The following is a 6,232-nucleotide window of genomic DNA, read 5'->3' as shown; positions in this document are numbered from 1 at the left end:
AACAACTCATGTATCGATAGGCCATGGTGGACGTGACCGAATGTTAAAAGAATTAACAAACAAATACAAAAATGTTTCTCGTCGTGAAGTCGAAATATTTCTCAGTGTTTGCGAGCCTTGTTTACAAAAACAGAAATCGTCGAAAAAAGGAATAGTCGTTAAACCCTTACTCTTTAATGAATTTAATTCGCGTTGCCAGGTAGACTTGATAGATTTTCAATCCCATCCTGATGGTCAATATAAATTTATTTTAGTTTACCAGGACCATCTAACAAAATTTGTTGTTTTAAGAGCTTTGGAAAGGAAGCAAGCTGATGAAGTAGCTTTAAACCTAATTGACATTTTCACGCTACTTGGTGCGCCTTCAGTTCTACAGTCCGATAATGGCAGAGAATTCGCGAATTCAATTGTTTCCGGGCTCAATAAATTTTGGCCGGAATTAAAGATTGTGCATGGGAAACCTCGTCATAGCCAGAGTCAGGGAAGTGTAGAAAGGGCTAACCAGGACATCGAAAATATGTTGACTACATGGATGCAAGACCATGCAAATATGCATTGGAGCCAAGGCCTCAAATTCGTGCAGTTAATGAAAAACAGAGCGCATCATTCCGGCATTAAACGTTCACCTTATGAGGCCTTATTTGGAACGAAGATCAAAGTTGGTCTGAATACTTCTGATTTGCCTCAAGACGCACTAAAAAATATATCGAGTGAAGAAGAATTGAAAGGTATTTTGGAATCGGTATCTACTGGAATTATTAACAATACAGATCAGATTACAAACGTCAATTCCTGTAACGAATCGGTATCTACTGGAGTTAATCACAATACGGATCAAATTGAAAAAATCAATTCCTGCAACGAAAATACCAGCGATAAATACATTTTGCCTGAAATGAAATGTGTAGTATGCTCAAAAGACACTGGTGGAGCACACAGATGTTTGGAATGCAACTGCTATGTTCATGTAATTTGTGGTGTAAGCAATGATGGTGTTGAAGGATATGGAGCAAGTGTTTTATGCGTATTGTGTGATAGGACAAAAAATGCGGTGATTCAACGTGAAAAATGCGTAGAAAACCTCAGCCAGCAGGCAGAAAAAATGAAAAATTTGTCAAATAAACAATTCCCTCCAGTTGAAAAAGGATCAACTGTTCGAGTTCCAATTCCCGACGTTGATAAAGGTCGTGGAGATGCTCGAAATATATTAGCTTTGGTCATGGAAGTTACGGGTGACGGCTTTTATCGTTTGGCAACGAAGAATGGCATATTAAAACAATTGTATAGCAGGTAAATTGAATTGCATTAATAAAATAAGTAAAATTCTACTATTCTGTTAAAAATTATTTCACATGAGTTATAAAATTTTTATTTCATTTCAGGTCGCAGTTTTCTCCCTGCAGAACAAAAATTTTGAATATTGCAGATATAGAAACAGCAAAAGAGGTGTCACTTAGAACAGTAGCAAGTAAACAATCTTTGGGAACAGGTCAAGGTTTCATCAAATGTTCCTGTAAAAAGAAATGTCAAAGTAATAAATGTTTATGTGTCAAAAATAAAGTCCAGTGCCAGTCGAAATGTCATTCAAGTATGCCATGCTGTAATAAATAAAACAAGTATATGTATGTGATTATAATTGAAATAAAACTAATTTTACACTTTGCCTAAGGTCTAGTAGGCATTTTATAAAATGACTAGGCAATGTATAGAAAATCATTTTATTATACACATTGCCTGAAATGGATGGGCATTTTATATACTGCCTAGGTATTTTATAAAATGCCTGATTACATACTTTGCCGGTAACATATATACAAATAATTAAAGGCCATATTTATAAAATTTACGCGATTTAAATCTTGATTAGTGAAATCAGAAGATATAATTTATATTCATCACATTCAATCACATTTATTATCATTTAGAAAAAGATTAGAAATTACATAAAAGAAACAAAATCTCGAAATTCCCTCATGGATGCGAGAGCATAAAAACAAATGAATTTCTTTTTAATTTTTAGTTTTTAACAATCAAGGCTCTGACTTACCGCCATAACTAAATATTCAAATATTCCTCCATAATAATTTTTCCTTTTACTTTCCGGCCAATGCCTCAAATTAAAACAAAACGAAAACAAAAGAATCTTTCTTTAAAAATAAGTCCGTCGTCTTTGACGTGCAAAACGTGAAAAACGAGCGCCCCTCGGCTGCTCGTTCTTTTCGCCTATTAGACGCGGCTCTTACTCAACAGCCACCCTGTCAATAAATGTAGATTAATACATCTACGAGTAACGACTAATGGGTTGCAGCCTTGCAGGCGCGACTTAATATTAGTCTTAATATTAATTTAAGGAAAACAGCTAATCTTGGACTAGTGTCACTAAATTATCACGTAATGAGCCTGGAGCATTGCAATAACACAATAAAATTAATTTTATAAACATAAACAATAAAACAAATTTTTGTTTAATAATAATAGTTCTTGTGATAGAACTTTTGGCTGCATTATTTAATATTCGTCCTCAAGACTGCTTCCTGAACCCTGCTCGCTCCTTCTGAGAGTCCTTATTGGTTTCGTTGCGCTACTTTTGTCGCATCTAATAGGCTTAAACAAAAAATAAAAACAATACAGCAGTAATCTGTTCTTTCTTACTTTCGGAAATACTCTCGGATCCTTTTGAGATAGATTTTTTTATGAAAATAATAATAATTTTAACAGTAAGTGTTTATCAAAATTACATAGATTGATTTTACACCTTCTAAAAAATAACATTTTATCCAAAGGAAAATATATATAAAAAGGGGGCTTCACGTTCACGTCAAGGTCGAGGACTTAAAAAGTGTCTTCAATTTTGACACTGTTACAACACCCCTTCCCAGACCGAAAATGTGGGGTGAAGCCAGAACGCTTGACTGTTACCTGACGAGATAATATTTTTGTCTGAATCTATTAATCAATTCTATCTCTCGGATCCAAGAGTAAATCTTTCCTGAATTCTGTTATCATAACTTCAATTAATAACAATGACAACAGGTAAAGTAAATTAAAAGAGTTTATTATGAAATAATGAAAATTACAAAGTATTTTAAGTACTTGTTTAAACCTTATAAGTAGTTAAAAAAAATCATTTACATTTTATAGTAATAGTAGGAAGAAAAGAATAAATGTAAACAGAATTGGAGAAAAGAAATAGTTAGTAAATTTAAGTCGAGGCAAATGTATGGATCAACTTTAACCAACAGGATTCATTCATTTTCCCCCAGAATGGAATTTATACCATTCAATATTGTCTCGAGAAACCCTCCAACGTTTCATAAGCTCTTCTTCCTGACAGAGCAGATCCCATTTAGCGGCTTCTTTACGCTCGCGCACCATACGACCTGCACGACATCCTCTCATTCTACGACGAGGGACATTAGGCGCTACTTCGGCTGCCGATTCTTCGGGTTCGGGGACGTTAACCGTTTCTACTTCTTCCTCACTTATCGGGTTATCCACAATGGCCTCACGGTTAGTACGGTTAAGCAGATGATATTGACCCCAGTAATTTATTATTTTAAAATCTGGGTTGCCTACGTAAATTACTTCTGGCCAAGGACCAAAAATGGCATACGGGTAGACTAACTTTAAGACGCCATTAACTGGGAGGACTTCCGGTTGGTATTGGTTGAAGTCGATATTCTCCTATAAAAAGTTCATTCAAAGAATTAGGAATCCGAATGTTCGGAGGAATAATAGGGTTTGAGGTCTTTGCTATGGCAAGTAAGAGGAATAACATCTCCTTTACTATCCATCAGCTGATAAACCATATCTGATAACACCTTAGAAATTGTATAAACTTCCGGACTATACACTGGTAGCAGCGAAGCGGTAATACCCTTCTGCGCTGAAGATAGTGTTCGGTCCTTTTGGAGAACTTTATCGCCTATTTTATATTTATGCGGACGACGCCGTAAATTATAATTATGTGCTTGCTTTAAATGAGCTTTATCTATGTGCAATTTTACTAAGTCGCGCACTGCCTCAATTTTTTGCATTCTCTCTCTCCAGGTGTCAACATTCCCGGAAAAGGAGGGCTGTTGAGATTCTAGAACTAAATTTTCAAATAATGTTCCCGATGGTAAGGGATCCCGCCCCAAGTTAAGGAATGCTGGTGAAGTGTCGAGGGATGAGTGATGGGCCGTATTAAACGCGAAACGGAAGTCTGCGAGATAGTCGTCCCACTTACGTTGAGTTGTTTTTATGTATGAACGAATCATTGCTTTAACAACTCTGTTAACCCTCTCGACAGGGTTAGCTTGAGGGTGGTATTTAGGTGTTTTGCTCATTTTGATTTTAAAAGCTTCACATATATTACTTACTGCTTTATTTGAGAATTCCGTACCATTATCAGTAAAGAGGAAGGAAGGGGTTCCCCAGCGATTTATTATAAAATCTTTAAAAGCCTTTACTATGGCAGGACGAAAGACGAAGGAGTATATGGGCCCATGATATCAGCGCCTACCATATACCACGGCTGCTCGATAACGCGATGGCCCATTTCACCGACTGGTTTCTTTGGCTCAGTCTTACACGTTTGGCAAATTTTACAAAGCTTAATATATTTTGCTACGTCACGGTAATAACCGGGCCAATAGTACCTGAGTGAGACACGGCGAAATGTGCGATCGACTCCTTGGTGACCGGCTTGAGGCTCATCATGTTCCTCGCCTAAAACCTTCGAATGGAGTTCTTTATAGGGAACGAGTTTCCAAGCATTGAGATCAGGGACAGTGAAGTCAATGATCTCATTGCTCTGATGATAATATAATATATTGTTCTCTATTTTCCAATTAGGAAATGCATATGGATGGCGTTGTACGTCTGTTTTTCTCTTTATATACCACTTGTCTTTAGTTTCCTCTATGGAAGAAACTGGTTCTGTAACTTCTTTGTCTTGATCCATACGCGATAGAAAATCTGGGACAACATTTAGCGAACCCTTTCTATATTGTATTTCAAAATCATACTCAGAGAGACTTAGCGATCATCTGGCTAGGCGACTAGTTGGATCCTTGAGAGATCTCAACCACTTCAGGCTGTGGTGATCAGTCACAACCGTAAAGTGGAAACCCTCAAGATACTCTCTAAACTTTTTAATCGCCCAGACGACCGCCAAGCACTCTCTTTCAGTGGCTGAATAGTTACGTTCTGCGCTCGATAAAGTACGGCTTGCATAGGCAATTATGCCCTCTTTATCCTCCAGCACTTGAATAAGAACCGCGCCGAATCCCGATGCGCTCGCATCCGTTTGCAGAGTGAAGGGCTGCGAGAAGTCAGGACATGCGACTACTGGAGCTGAAGTTAAAGCTCTCTTAATCGAGTCAAATGACACTGTCTGCTCGTCAGTCCATTCCAAAACCTGCTTGGATTTGAGCAAACGAGTAAGAGGTTCGGCTGCAGTTGCTCGATTTGGTAAAAAGCGCCGGTACCAAGAAGCAAACCCTAGAAACCTGCGCAATTGACCAAAAGTTTAAATATGCGAATTGCATCTATTCCTAGGATGCACTCGTAATTAAAGTTTTTCACTACTACGAAAGGAATTTCTTTTGTCACCGTCCCTATCTCACATGGCAAATCGATTTGTCCTAATGTGGATTGTGTGTTACCGTTTGGAAAAATAATGGCTTTCACGTTTGAGATTTTGAAATTTTTATTTAATTGTTTAGTTAATTGAAAACTTGTTTCGCTTAGTATTGACCTAGATGAACCCGTGTCAATCAAAGCATTAAGATTACTATCACCAATTTTGATTTTAACAAAGAAACGTTCGGTAATATTACTAATTGTTACTGCTGAACAATCTATCTCTTGTGACGATGTGGGGTCGAACTTTTTTTGGCTAGCAGGATTCGCCTTTTCCCCCCAGACTCTATCAACGGCGACAAATTTAGTTCAGCTAGTAGGTTTGATAACTCGGGTAGGTCAGTTTGTTTAAAAGAGAGTTCAGTGATGACCTGCTTCACTGAGCTCTCTTTTTGTTTCCCTTTTTACTTTTTGATTTACATTGAGGAGTTGTGCAATCTGGAGCTTTTACTCCTGGTCTACCACAACGGAAACAGTAGTGTAATTTGTCTTTTGGACACTCGATTTCGAAATGGCCGTGTGGACCTGGGGTGCCATGTGACAAACAATTCCTACAAATTAAGTGGGAATTATCTGCGTTGATAGCTGATACCGGTGGGGGAGGTAT

The sequence above is a fragment of the Leptopilina heterotoma genome, unplaced genomic scaffold, assembly GCF_015476425.1.
Source record: "Leptopilina heterotoma isolate Lh14 unplaced genomic scaffold, ASM1547642v1 Lhet_204, whole genome shotgun sequence".
In the NCBI taxonomy this organism is placed as follows: Eukaryota; Metazoa; Arthropoda; class Insecta; order Hymenoptera; family Figitidae; genus Leptopilina; species Leptopilina heterotoma.
This window is presented reverse-complemented; position numbering follows the sequence as displayed.